The 15,878-nt window shown below is 39.1% G+C and overlaps 1 protein-coding gene across 10 annotated transcripts in view; it reads right to left on the bottom strand.

Moving 5' to 3' along the window:
• Positions 1-15,878, bottom strand: part of BCAS3 (BCAS3 microtubule associated cell migration factor) — a 1,120,339-nt gene that overhangs the window by 958,777 nt on the left and 145,684 nt on the right. The window lies entirely within an intron of this gene.

Genomic DNA, 15,878 nt, shown 5'->3' with positions numbered 1-15,878 from the left:
TTATAGTGGTAATTTGCAATAATACAGATAATCAGCCAAACGTTGAAACTGGAAGATAATGTTTTAAAATGTGGATTGACAACAGGCGTTCAGTACACAAAGCAGCTGTGGACAGCCAAATACAGGCACACACAAGACATGTGTCCTCTATAACCCCTCACATGGGAGAGAAACCAGGACCAAAGTGTAATCATTTAATACAATGGTACAGAGCCATTTTGTCTGGGAATTAGGACATGCTAAATTGCTAAAAAGAATTGTTCATCATTTAACTTGTGCAACTTTATTATTTTCACTGACATGCACAAAAAGGCAGAACAGAATGCCAAAATTATTGTTTTTAATTCCCTTTATTATTCATAAACTGGTTTCAATTAAGAGGGAAATCAGTTTACTAGATTTAATATATAATGTATGGTCCTTATGTTTTCATCTTTTTAATGTGCCTAGCTAAAATCTTGTAAATACAATAAAACACAAGTGACCATTCTGTTTGCTTTTGATCTAGAGTATAAGTGAGTTTCTTTTGGTCATCAAATCTATCTTTCCAAATGGATGTAAACTCAATAGACCAAGTAACATTATAAAACCCAGAGGTTTTCAACTACTAGGTTTCAATTGCTAAAAATTGTCAATGGGTAGAAAAAAAATCAACTTGAGTCATGTTGGGTTATATTTAACGCTTCTGAAACACTAGCCCAACCCTAAACCCCAAGCTCTAAAAAACACCTGCTTGCCACAGTGAGTGGGACACACAAATATAATATAAGCTGGTGGAGTTTAATATATTTAGCTAAAATGCCACATGATTTTTTTTTGCAATACACAAATGACTAGCAAAACAATAAGTTCCTACCACTGGAACGCCAACTGTTTGGAACTGTAGCTCCCGATTAAGAAAAACACAAAATATCCTCTGAATTAATGAGTGTTATGGCCTGAATAGAGAATCATGGGTGACAACACCTGTCCAACACTAGTCTGCTGGTCAGAAAGAGGAATAGGATGAAAACTACAGATAGTGTTGTGGATGTCACCAATATACAGTGCCTAATAAATACCCCCCACACTGTATGCCATAATGTACTGCATTATGAAACCATAGGTTGTCATATTAGGTCTTGTACAATTAAATATACACCAATCAGCCACAACATTAAACCCATTTACAAGTTAAGTGAATAACATTGATTGCCTCTTTACAACCTGTCAAGGGGTAGGATATCTTAGGCACAAGTGAATGCTCAGTTCTTGAAGTTGAAGTTTTGAAAGCAAGAAAAATAGGCAAACGTAATGATTGACAAGGGCCTAATTGTGATGGCTAAACAACTGGATCGGGGAATCTCCAAAATAGCATGTCTTGCGGGTTGTTCCCGGTAAGCAGTGGTTAATACCTACCAAACCTGATCCAAGGAAGGACAACCGGAGGATTGGCGACAGGGTCATGGGCGTCGATGGATCATCGATGCATGTGAGGAGCGAAGACTAGCCTGTCTGGTCCAATCCCAAAGAAAAGCTACTGTAGCACAAACTTCTGAAAAAGTTAATGCTGGCTATGATAGAAATGTGTCAGAACACACAGTGCATCACAGCTTGCTGCGTATGGGGCTGCACAGTCACAGACTGGTCAGAGTGTCTATGCTGACCCCTGTCCACTGCTGAAAGTGTCTACAATGGGCATGTGAACCAATGGACCATGAAGCAATGAAGGAAGGTGGCCTGGTCTGATAAATCACAATTTTTTTTTACATCATGTGGACGGCAGGGTGCATGTGCGTTGTTTACCTTGGGGAGAGATGGCACCAGGATGCGCTATGAGAAGGCGGCAAGCCAGCGGAGGCAGTGTGATGCTCTGGGCAATGTTCTGCTGGGAAACCTTGGTTCCCGGAATTCATGTGGATGTTACTTTGACACGTACCACTTACGTAAACATTGTTGCAGACAAAGTACATCCCTTCCTTGCAATGGTATTCCCTGAAGGCAGTGGTCTCTTTTTGCAAGATAATGTGCCTACCACATTGCAAAAATTGTTCAGGAATGGTGAGAGGAACATGACAAACAGTACAAGGTGTTGACATGGCCTCCAAATTCCCCAGACCTCAATTCGATCGAGCATATGTGGGATGTGCTGCAAAATTAGGTCCGAGTCATGGAGGCCCTACCTTGCAACTTAAAGGGCTTAAAGTATCTGCTTCTAACTTCCTGGTGCTAGATACCACAAGACACCTTCAAGGGTCTTGTGGTGCCCGTGCCTCAACGGGTCAGAGATGTTTTAGCGGCATGAGAGGGACCAACACAATATTAGACATGTGGTTTAATGTTATGGTTGATTGGTGTTTGTTAAGATGTCCAGTACCCTTTTTTTTACTGTGCTCCAAACATATAGGATTATGGGGCGCCAAGTAGCAAATTTTGCATTGATGCACTGAAATTTATAATTATCATAGGAAACATGCTTAACAACATATATGGCTGAGGAAGAGAGACATCTTGATTGCTTGCAATATAACCTTTCTCCATTAGCATTAATACACATGACCATCATATTCCCAGAACACTACTGGATTATGAAACTGAAAAAATAACTAGATTGCCAATAACAAGCAGACATAATTGTCTTTTGTAATGCTAATACCCATTGCACCAAAATAACTACAATTAATATATTGATCATACAAATCAAGTTTGCCTCTACAATCCCTTAAACAAAATGTATCAAATATACAAACAAGAAATTATCAACCACTTTTATAGCTCTAGTGTCTGTACCCAAAGTCTACCAGTTACATCAGTGTGAATCGCATAAAAAACGCTCCCCCTGTCTAATTGTCATATTGATTTATAATGGTTGTTTCAGTGCGAGATGAAAAATAAAGAAAAAGCTTCCATGTGCAAACAATTACTTTATTTTCACAGGCAAGGAGTGTGGTGGGTGGTAACTCAGAAAAGTTTTAAAAACTATGTCACGATATCCAATTTTTTTTCTCCACTAACCCCCCCCATCAGACAACAAACGCACACCACATCAGAGGATTTGCAAAGCCTGGAAGGCTGCTTTGATTCCAGACTGCTGCAGGCCTTAACTGGGACATAATTAAGGTAAAAAGTTCAACCACAGTTCCAAGGTTCTAATGTTGCCAGATATAAGTTCCTTCTATTCGCTTCCTTTTACTGTACCTTCTTTAAGAAATGTATTGGAAACACATTTGTCTTAACAAAGAGCTTTTTTTTCTGTTATAATTAACTTTTTTCACATTTGCCATCTTTAATCCCTTACAAACAGCTGAACATCCAAGAAATGAACTGCGGTTCTAGAACTGCAGACACCACAGAGATTCATGGAAGAGTCAGTGTCTGGTGGCCCACTTATTTCAGGCTCCAAGATACTACACACTACATCTCCTGTAGACCAATATAAAACGACCAGGACATCTATTAACATGGTGTGCTAGGCCATAGAGGAAATATTTGTATCCCTCACTAAACTGGAACAGGAGGTTTATTTCTTCACCACTTTATATCAGGACTTCCACACTGTCTCTGCAAGGAGCCGTGGGCTATTTTATTCATTATTTTACAATTTTGTTTATATTGAAATAAACAAGGAAATACTTTCTATTTTAAATATTCCCAGAGGAGAAAATTACATAATAGCAGTTTTTGGAAAACTTTATGCCAATTTAAATGTGGCAGACAGAAATCACATTTTTAAAAGAAGATGCAAGCTTCAGGTTTAGACCAATTTTCTTAATTTGGTAAAATTATTGAACCGGCCTTGTCTCTCTTCAAATAATTTAATATGTTCTGGTATGTGACAATGAACGCTTTTGGAACAAAATGGAGTCATGGAACCTTTGGAATATATAATACCCCTGTCTCTTGTATCTGGCCCATATAATCAAATAGTGGTGCATTCTTTTCATTGTGCAGGCAAGAAAATGTACTTTATGCATACTTTATTGGGTTATTTCACTGTAGACTATTTTGCTCTATCTTCAACTGAAGATATCACCAGAAAACTCGAAGGCTGTAAAACTATTTTAATGACACCTATAAAAACAAGCTATTAAAGACATATTTAGGTAACACTGAATTTATAAGCAGGTTAACAAAGAGAAGAATAGTCTTCCATTACATACAAAGCAAAACATGCAGAAAATGTCTTCTCGTGATCAACAGTACATTTGTTCAATAAAACCAATATTTAGGTTCACTAACCAGTTTGTGTTTACAAATAAGAAATTCCCATTTCAGTCAGGAGTGATTATTTGTTGTACCAAGGGGAAAATGCAGAAAGGGTGCAAGGGTACAAGTAGATTTTCTGTCTTACAACAAGTCTGTGCAAACCCTCGTCACTGGGTCATTTTATTTACTTAGAAATGTGCCCTGACTCTCTAGCTTGTCCAATATGCATCATCCTGCACTGGATTTCAGTTGGAAATAACAGTTTGCCAGAAATCATTATATCTGGTTCCCAACTATGAGAACTTATATAGTAACAACAAAACACTTCCTTACAGGCATAGTTGCACGCTAGTTCTACTTTCTTCTATTAGAAATAATGATCATTATTGTGTGGATTTTATATCCATGTAATATAATATGTCTGAACTTCTATTAATAATGACAGTATGGTCATACTGCAAGAAGCAGGCCTATCTTTTCAGGTGCAGGTGATAAGTGTGGGTGTGTCTATCAAACTGGGATCATGTGCACAGGTCACCTAGTTAATAAGTTTACCATACTAATTGTTTGGATATCTTATCAGTACTAGAGAGACTGGCATTATTCTATTTTTAGTTTTTCTGTTGTCAACCCATTCCTCTTCAGACTCATTCCTGTTCTCTAACTGCAAAGGCCAGCCCCTTACTCACCAGGAGACCCGCCACCCTCCAATGATCCCAGCAGCATTGAAATTCTTTTCACTCGCCCACCGATGGATAGATGCGCCCATACCAGTGACAGTTGGCCTGTCCACACCACTGTTGCAGCAAAGTGATGGTGTGACCTGGCATCACACTCCTCTTACCACTGAAAGGTAAGGAGTGTTCTAGCTGCATTCCTCTCAGTCTGCATTGCATCTGATATCATATTCTCACCAGTGACAATGTGGTGGAGTTAAGGAGTCTACATATGTAAGTTTAAGGGGACATGTAGAGAAGTCTGAGAGCATGTTAGGAGGTCTGTTGGCATGTAAAGGACATGTACAGAGTTCTCGTGGTGTATGGGGAGGTCTGATGTGCATGTAAAGGATATGTGGGGAGGTATGTAGGAACATCTGCGGGACATGTAAAGGGGACATGGGGAGGTCTGAGCAGGGGCTGATCTAGAAAACTATTGTACCCGGGGCGATTTTGGGGGGGGTTAGGCCCCACCCCTTTCTAACATCTAAGGCTGCCGGCGGCTGAACACTATGAGCAGGTCCGCTCGGCAGTGACAGGCAGGGACAGTGTGCTGCCCGGCCGCTCTGATTGTGTTTAAAACAGTACACTTGTTTTGTATTTTTTAATAATTAAAATCTTTTTTTTCACTTTTTTTTTTTTCTAAAACCCGGGTCGGGCAGGTGCAGTATGAACCCGCCCGACCCGGGAATCTTCTTATCTATACTGCCCTGTGCCGGGGCGGCAGTATGAAAGTGGTTTTAGATGACATTTCTGCGCAATAAAACGACAAAGTGAATTTTAGGAGATGTGTGCAAACCCTTTAAGAATGTTTATCACTTTTAAATTAAAAAGCACTGAAACACAGTAAATATATAAGCAAAGAATAAAACATAATTAAAACAAATTAGCAGTTATATTTCAATGATTTAAACACAAAGATATATGACATTTATTGGAAATCTTAGGGGTACATCCGGGATTACCAAATCATAAGGGAATATACTGTATGAAACTAAAAGCTTGAGTGATCATGTTCTAAAGGACAGAACAGCATATTTGCCAACTTTTCCTCTCTCCCTTCCTGGAGGGCAGGTGAATTGTGAAAAGGGGGAGGTGCAAATTGGGACATTTCACTGATGGAGACTGGGCTAAAATAACAGGATTCTCAGCGAATCTCAATCCTGCCTACTTCACTAGGAAGTGGTCAGGATGTGGGAAAATTGCCTGCTCTTCCGGGACTCTGGGAGACCTAAACAGAATTCGGGAAATTCATAGACATTCTGGGATATTGGGCAAGTATGTAAAACAATAAGTATGTTGGACAGATTTATTTCATTATAGATATATATCAGTTATTTCTGGCTTTGATATATATTAATGTTCAAAAGTGTCTTTATTTGCTCTCTAACACATCCTTTGATGTTGCATTCATTAGTAATCCACCTTGTTCAGATTAAAAATTCAATGGATTCTTACATTTCTGTCCCCTCTGCATTCACTAATATGTAGTTGTAGAATAAAAATATTTTTGTGTATATAGTTAGAAAGATGGACTGAGACTTTAAAGTACTAAATTTATTGTGATACATGCACTGCATGTAAACATTCAGAAAACACAATGTTAATTTTTACTTTCTGCTATAATTTTTATCAACAAAAATCATACATAGCAAAGGGCACAGCCCACCCTGGCTCTTAAAAGTACCGAGACATAACACACAAGGAATCTGTACTCCTACTCTCAACCCATTACTTTACAGGGTCATTCTTATGGCAATGACAGGTTCAAATCACCAACAGCTGTTAGTTGAAACATTTTAAAGACAGTCTAAATGTTCAGTGACCACACGATGGTTAAGTCCTAGTAATTTTAATGTGAGCCATGGTTAAGGCGTTTCCTATAACCAGATGGGTTTGCTAAAAAAGAAAATTAATAATATCACATATTAAAAAAAAAGATAACATACAAAAACGTGCTGGTATCAAGTTTTCATATGACTGACCTATGCAGTTCTATTGTCATTGTGTCACACAAGGTGAATCATGTTACAACTCTCTGTGGGGTATTTGTAGCATTCAAACTATAGTGGGCATCAGAAGTTACATATGTTTATTGTGCTATTTAACCATTGCCATTCATTTGTATGTTATTGTAGGTTCATATAACATTTTATTATCTGCAGCATCCATTTTTTGATACAGTGCTATGTCATTGCAATCAATAAGTGCATAGCTCTACTGCGCTGGAGGCATCATTAAGGGTGGTTACCGGTGGTAGTCATTATATCGGCTGATAGAACGAAGACACCATTTAAAGCGATACCAAAAAGTGAATACCCAACAACCCCGGTGTGTCTATAATATAAATAACAGCTGTAGGGTTAGGGTTACAATTAGCCTTACGTTTAGAGTTAGGATTAGGCATTCCACATTATAGACACACCGTGTACTGCCATTGCCCCCTTTAAACCGTCAATCTCAGTGTGGCCATTTTAACTGACGAGAATCCAGCAGCCGACTTGTTGGGTAGTCGAAATTAACAGCAGCCATCTTTAGGGTAAGTCTGTATTTTGTCTACGTCAGTCTCCCAGTAATCTGCTTTTTTGTATCAGTTTAAATTGTGTCAGCATTATTGCAGCCGGACAAAGGTTCCCCACCCATGGTTAAAGCTACTGAAATACAAAAAAAGAGGTTTCTAACACTTACACATTTCTTTCTTACTAGAGATGTCTAACAAACATTTTTTTTTTGTGCCACGTAATGTTAATGTTGCAAAGATTATAGATCTGGGGAATCTAACAACATGGTCTCCAAGCCATTTTGTGGCCCCTAGGGATCCACAGGCTCTTTAAGATTATATATTTTTTACAAGCTTAGACATAGGTCATTTATAAGGCACTGAGCATCCATAGTACAGCACAAACCCAGCTTAGGCCCCACTATGTGCCTCCATTTGTGTGCCAACATTTACGTCATGGCGCTTAAGTTTACCTAGCAAGATCACGGCATGTGCAAAGAGCAGAAGATTGCACATGCAGAGGGATGAGCTGGACAGAGTAAGGGCTCTCCTTGCAATGTAATCTTGCAGAACAATGCAAAAAAAACTCATTTGGTGGAGCGAGCTTATATAAACAAGATAACGGAGTGGACAAGGTGCATTTTAGCTGCATTTCCTGCTCTGCAGAGAGGCACATGGCCATTTTTACAACAGCTCTGAGCTGGTGGCATTTAGGTCTCATCCAATATACCCATTTTGCATCTTCATGTTGCATTTAGAAGAAAAGGTATATTTCAAGGCACACTCTGATCAATGTAGCTACACACGAAAAGTGACACATATAATAAAAACATTCCCAATGTTCCCTTGCTGTGAGAAGTCATTTAATCCATAAATGAGGCTAGACAGAGCTGTATTTTAGCAGAACAATGGAACAAGAAGAGGAATCTAAAGTCATGGGATGTTGGCCTTTGAAGTAATATTTACACTTTTGCACAGTGCACCCAAGGTTGCAGAGGCATCCCCCGAGAGAGTATAGTTGGCAGGTGCCTTGATACGCACTGGGGAGGCCATCATTTCAGGTTTGGAATGCTTCTTTTTCATGTCCTTCATATACAGTATCTTGTCCTTTTCTGTATATGAGTTCAGTTCCAAATTTTTCAGTGAATTTCACAATATTGGTTCTCTTCATAAAAGCATGTAAGCCCAGTAGCACAGTCAGCACAGGCAAACCAGCATCAACATGTCTTTCATTTAAATGTATATTACTTTTCTGTGTTCTGGCACAAGAACAACTATTTATACACATATCAGCTTGCCAGCAGTGATTTTATTCCTTCACAAGATGTCGTCAGAAGTTAAAAATGGAAGCAAATCTGATTATGTCTAAATGTAAGCTGATCATGCAATAATCATTTTAGTATTTGTTTGGTCTTGGTCTTTCATACTCCAATGCCAATGTACACAGCCCTGAAAATTACTAGTAATGTAGCCCACCTCTAGCGTTTACGGTTAAATTCAGCCACAGATCGAACTAACTCATATATAAGCAATGTTAATATATCATGGGTAGACATCGACAGCATGAAACACTTTTAATGCTTTATTTGATTGATGTAAGCAGCAGTTTGTAAAATCTTTTTCTATAGACTTTTCCAAAAAATTTGCAGATCATTTTATACCAGATAAAGAGGATTGATATGCTAAGCGTTTCATTATTATTTTGTTTTAAAAAGCAAGAAAATTCACTGACATTAGCACATAGCAAATAGCTTAATATTTCGGAGCTGAATAATATAAGTCATTGAGGGTTTATACTTAACTAAATATGTCACACCTCTATACCAGGCTGTTGTGTTACAAGTTAGTTTGCTTCTCTAAACAGGTACAGTCTGAGTGACAGTTTTGTAGACTTGCTGTGTAGACATGCACTGTGTGTATTGGTGAATTCATATACGGTATTAAAGCCAGTATTATTTATATATGAAAATGTAAATGTTGGGGTTTAGTCATCCTTTAAATAAAATGTTTTAACTATTGCTTAACAAAACTCCAATTTTAGCTTAGGATGAAGATCAGTATATTAAACAAATATAGCGCTGTTTCCCTCTATGCTATTATGGACTTGAGTTGAAACAAACTGTCACATTGTCAAAGCCCTGTGCCTGCTGAAACAGGCAGTGCAAGCAGCTTAGGAGAGCATCCACAGTCTTTTAAATGTATTCAGGGACCTGCCAGATCTCAGGGTACCTGAATAGCAGTTAGGTAATACTTTGTATTATAGGTCAGCGTACGTAACTTCAACCAAAAATAAATTTCATGTTTTGGGTAAATTCTTCTTCAGCAGCAACATAATGATTTTTAATTCATTATGCAAATGTATAAAATCATGTGATTATGCTAAATAAATCATCACCTGATAAGAAAGCTAATGCCACATATAATGACTGTACAGTCTGAGAAATGTTATTGCATCAAAAAAATTAGTTAATTACATAACACCTCTAATCTAATCGCTGAAGCTAAGGGGTACGTAACACATCCTTTGAATCCCCCAAATACAATAACCACCTAGCAAAAGAAGACAGCGCGAAAAGTGTGAAATGAGTGCAGGTAGTAGCGGTACAGCATGCCAAGCTGTGGACTTGCACCAACATGAAGTCATCATATGATGGTGTCTACAATAATATTCTATGGCCACTATTTTATCAGTCTGTGTGTTCTAACAGTCAGAAATGAATCTGAGAGAGCATTAAAAAGCAAGGAATTTGCAGCAGATGAGAAATTAATTGTTTGATTGGTATCCCAAACCTCATTGTGTTCTCCCAGACAAAGCATTCGGCAATACAAGTTTCTGGCAAGATCATCACTTCCCCATTCACTATAAACCCTAGTGATGGTATGTCTGGATTTTCCCATAAGAGTGCTTTTGGCTAATATAATGCTAACCACTTAGCCAGGAGTGCCAAATGTCAGAAATGAATACTTCACTAAAGTGGGGATATTAACAAAGAAGGTCATGCTCCACATCCTTAAAGCGTTAATTTTGAATGAATCAAAGAGATGTTGGTAAATAACAAGTCTGTTCACAAATGTATTTGTGAAAAACAAATACAAGTAATTATTGTAGGTGATATTGAGCCCTGAATAAGTTAGTGTACATTGTGACCCCACTTTGCAGGGAAGGGTTTACAAAGGGAAATGTAAGGGTATTTAGTGAACCTTCTCTGAATCCAATTGGGAGTTAAGTAACATGCAGGGAGTATGGTATGAAAATTAGAGTATTCCAGTTGTATTGTGTTAAAAGATGTCTATGACCTGGAATATCCTGCCTCTTTAACCAAGCACAATGCCCAAGATCCAGCCATGAAGTGCTCAGTAAGGATCCAATGGGGCACAACTAGTGTGCTCAGGCACACACATGGTCAGAAGTGATTATTATCCTACAAATTTTTCTCTATGTACTCATAGACATCTGAAAAATCCTGATCGAATGTTGATGGCAGAATTTATGGGCCTATAGTTTACAAGAGATGGCTCTAGACAATCCATAGTGTTTCCAGAGAGCTCCATTGAAGACTGAGATCTCACATACAAAGTCTGGTGTAATCACCATGTAGTTTACCAACATATTGACAAGTTGAAGCTGGTTTAATTTACAATATGCATTTAAAGTACCTAAATTACAGATGATACATGAGAGCATGAGTCCAATTTAGACAAATGCTAACAAAACGATACTCTTTTTGTTCAACTGTCCCCGTTTTTAGAGAAAATACAGGAATCTGCCCAAGAAAATGGTGGATTCTGGGAGGTACTCAAGTTTACATCTTTTAATCTAAGGAGCTGGGCAGATCAGGGCATAGCTGCTAAATGGAGACTACACACACATCTATATTATGTCCAGATGCTAGATTTAATTTTACAGAACAAGATTCTTAAATGAGATTCAAGGATTGGAGATGGAGCATTTACAGGTGATTTCATGGTTATCAGTTGACCACGGAGTCCCTTTCTCCGTGGAAAAAGACCTTTTTAGGTGTACACACACTATATATTACAAGACCAAAAGTATGTGGATACCTGAACATTACATCCATATCTGCTTGTTCAACATCTCATTCCAAAATCATGGGCATTAATATGGAGTTGGTCCTCCCTTTGCTGCTAGAATGGTCTTCCCTCTTCTGGGAAGGCTTTCCACTAGGTTTTGGAACATGGCTGCAGTGATTCACATCCATTCACCCACAAGAGCATTATTGATGATAAGGCCCTGCTCGCAGTCTGTGTTCCAATTCAATGCAAAAGATATTCAATGGGATTGCGGTCAGGGCTCTGTGCAAGTCAGCCAAGTTCTTCCACACCAAATTCGGGAAACCAATTTTGATGAACCTTGTCTGTGAATGGGTGCATTGTCATACTGAAACAAGAAAAGGAAGAACACAATTCTCTAAAATCTCATTGCATGCTGTAGGCAAACCAGTCCCAGACCATTATTCTTCCTCCAACAAACTTTACAGTTGGCAGTACGCATTCAGGTAGAAGGTGGTTCTCCTGGCATCTGCCAAACCGAGATTCAATGTCAGACTGCCAGGTGGTTTTCAGACAAACAGTGTTACAAACTCACCTGTCCCTGTGCCGCAATCCTCTTTCTCTTCCGGGTCTCGGCAGCGCTGTCACATGATCACACAGGGCGGGGAATTCAAAACTGCAAGTATTAAAACTCTGCTCTGACGCCTGGGCAGCGTCAGAGCAAATTCCTCCGTTCCTGACTTGGCGTTCTCAGTGTGGATTCCTTGTGTACCAGAGCTGTTTGCTGACTTCCCAGGCTCTTTCTTCCCAGTGTACCAGACCAGGCTTGTTGATCACGCATACCTCTGTAATTCCAGTGTACCAGACCCAGGCTTGCTGACCACGTGTATTCCAGAATACCAGTGTACCAGACCCAGGCTTGTGGACCTCGCATATCTCTGTATTCCTGTGTACCAAACCGGCTATTCTGACCACAGCGTGTTTCATATCAATCTCAGTGTGATCGTGAGCTACCTCCCACATCCTTACCTCTAGAGGCAGACCAGTGGACCACGAACTGCGATCCTCCGCAGCTAAGCCCATCCCGCCTTGCGGCGGTTCTTGGTGAACACCAGGGGGTTCGTTAGACTCCGCACCACCGGCCAGCCAGCGCTGATCTAGAGTAAGGCAAGTACTCCATATTATAATACTTAACGTTACAATACTGTTACAAACAGTTCTTTTGCAGATACTGCTTCCAGAGGCAGCTTGGAATTCTTTAGGGAGTGTTGTAACTGAAAACCAGTGGTTTTTGCACACTACGCACTTTGTGCGCTTAGTGGTCCCATTTTGCAAGCTTTTCTGCCTACCATTTTGCTGCTCAGTAGTTGCTCCTCCTAGTTTTCAGATTAAAATAACAATTACAGTTGACTGGGGAAGTTCTAGCAGGGCAGAAATTTTACAAACTTACTTGCTATGACAGTGCCAAGTTGAAAGCCATTGAGCTCTTCAATACAACCCATTCTACTGCTAATCTTTGACTGTGGATATCGCATGGCTGTACGCTTGATGTTATGCACCTGTTAGCAATGGGTGTGGCTGAAATGGCCAAACACACTAAATAGACTGGGGGCTAGATTTACTAAGCTGCGGGTTTGAAAAAGTGGGGATGTTGCCTATAGCAACCAATCAGATTCTAGCTGTCATTTTGTAGAAGGTACTAAATAAATGAAAGCTAGAATCTGATTGGTTGCTATAGGCAACATCCCGACTTTTTGCAAACCTGCAGCTTAGTAAATCTAGCCATGGGTGTCCATACTTTTGGCCATGCAGTGTAAACACACAATTATAGATATTATTCATAATCTAACTCTTTCACCTAATGCTTGTGATTTGTGGCTTGTGATTTGTGTACATTTGATCAGAAACTTAAAATTAAACATTAACAATAAGGTCATCGATAGTATAGGAAGTTATGTGAATTGTTATTATGCTGTATATGCAGGGCAATGTATATCATATACCATACCTACCTTTTTGTGGCTAATTACTGATTTTATTTTAGCTAAGCAGTGGATTATGTTCAATAATTTATTGGATATTTGTCTTTATATTTACTTCATATCAGTTTGGATATTTTTTATAATGAGTGGTTTCTGTGTGTGACAGGGAGGTATCAGATTTCCTCATAGTTGCCTGACTCCCGAATTTCTGGAAGACCTCCCGAACACCCAGGAGAGCAGGGAAACCTCCCGGTTCCGAACCACTTCAATGGTAAAGTACCGGGGGACGGGACTTAGGGCGCGAATCGTGCTTCATCGTGGCCCCACCCCCTGCTGTACTAGGTCAGAAAATGTGATGGATGTTTAAGGGGTAGGGCCAAATCACACAATGTGCTGGGCCCCTCCCCCCGCAAGCCCACCTCTCCCTATCTCCTGGAGCACTCCTGGCTAAAATTGGCAAGTATGGTTTTCATACATAGAAAAAATGCCTTTTGTTTAGGGAGAGACTGGAGTAAACATTACTGCAGCAGGATTTCTGCAAAATTTCCAACGTGAAACCCTGTTCCATACATCAACTATATATTATGAATAAAGTCTGACGATGAGAATGAAAGCAGACTAAAAATGCCATTTTTGTTGCGGACATGTGTGCCTACATTCACTTTTCTTTGCACATATACACAGGTAAAACAATTAAGAGATTTAAAAGTCCATTTACAACAGTTTAGTTCTAATTCAGTATTCAAAACTCTTTCTGCAGACATATATTTGACAAGTTGGGTTGAAATGTTACATGGAATTTATATAATGGGGTCTGGAGTTCTTTCAACACATAATCTGTCTGCTAGATATCCTTAGTACCATCAAATTTGCTTTCCCTGTTGTAATACCTCCCCACATTACAGCTGAGACCTGGTGAGAATGCATTTGGAAATTCCACACGGACAGAATTTACGCAGATGTTCTTTTCCTTTTTGGTTTTCCTTTAATTTGCAAATCTTGTAATCTAAGCCTGAAGTTGACTGAAGCAACATCTGAACCAACAGCAGCGAGTGCCAGCCAAAAAACACAATGTGTTTCGAATTTCTGTGTCAGGCCTACATCCTTTTTGGTGGTTGAAATAAAACTGTTATTTTGAAATGATTATACAGTAAAAGTCATGCAAGTCCTTCAGTAGTTTTATAAACCTCCACTTAGATGGAAAGACTGATTTGAAAAAAAGAGATTTTGTACAGCTTTGCTAAAAAACAAAACAAAACAAAAAAACACAGCAAAAACCTGTTGCTGGCAGTAGCAATAGAATGGACTGTGAAACAAAATTACCACACACAACAATAATAAGATGGTCAGTGCTCAGTAGGTGACAAGGTGTAGTGGGAGTGGAAATTGATTTACCATAATTACTGTCTGTGTGTAGTGAGCTTTAGGGTACTAAACAAGGTCAAGATAACAAACATAGCATCCATTAATATGCTTATATTTGTATTTTAATTTTTGAACTAGAAGTAATATCTTGTAACATAATGTTGAATACTAACATGATAAACAGATAAACTCTTGCTCATATTTATAAGCTTCTGTGAGATATCTCAAAACCCTGGATGTTACCACAGCGGTAAGAGTCAGTTGCTTCGTGGTTAGAACTTCTCTCTCACAGCACTGGGGTCATGAGTTCGATTCCCAACCATGGCCTTATCTGTGAGGAGTTTGTATGTTCTCTCTGTGTTTGTGTGGGTTTCCTCCGGGTGCTCTGGTTTCCTCCAACAATACAAAACCAGACTAGTAGGTTAATTGGCTACTATCAAAATTGACCCTAATCTGTCTGTGTGTTTGTTAGGGAATTTAGACTGTAAGCTCTACTGAGGTAGGGACTGATGTGAGTGAGTTCTCTGTACAGTGCTGAGGGATTAGTGGCGCTATATAAACAAATGATGATGAGGATGATAAATTGGATTGCCAATCCTGGTGAAAAAAGTGTTGATTAACACAGCTCTAGAATTTATTTGCTTTCTGTGAACATAGGGATGATGTGTTATAGGAGAAGTTCTAATTTAGTCTAATCTGTCCACAGGGCATTCTCCTAAGGAGTTTTGCTTGTTCAAGTGTGTTTTGGCAAACTTCATTCGGGCTCTTTTAAGTATGTATCTCAGCACTAGCGTATAACCCATTTCATTGAGCTGGCAATGGATGGTACAAGTTGAAACTGTTGTACCTGGTGTTAAATTTGTTTCGCAGTTGATCGAGGTGTTTTGTCCACCATTTAAATAATACTGCACTGTAGTCTTCAATTAAATTTTCTCTTTCCGAAGAGATTGGCTACACTGCCATGGGCCTTAAAATTCCTAATGACATTATACATATGGAGGAAATTGGAATCAAGGTCTCTGAATATTGATTGTAGCCAAAACAGGAGAATAAGTCCTTTTCTCTATTCAAGCTCATTTAATGAGCGATTTTTATATTGTAGACACAAGCTGCTCACCA

This window comes from Mixophyes fleayi, chromosome 2 (assembly GCF_038048845.1).
Source record: "Mixophyes fleayi isolate aMixFle1 chromosome 2, aMixFle1.hap1, whole genome shotgun sequence".
In the NCBI taxonomy this organism is placed as follows: Eukaryota; Metazoa; Chordata; class Amphibia; order Anura; family Limnodynastidae; genus Mixophyes; species Mixophyes fleayi.
The sequence above is the reverse complement of the archived record's forward strand: the minus strand, read 5'-3'. Positions and strand labels throughout refer to the sequence as shown.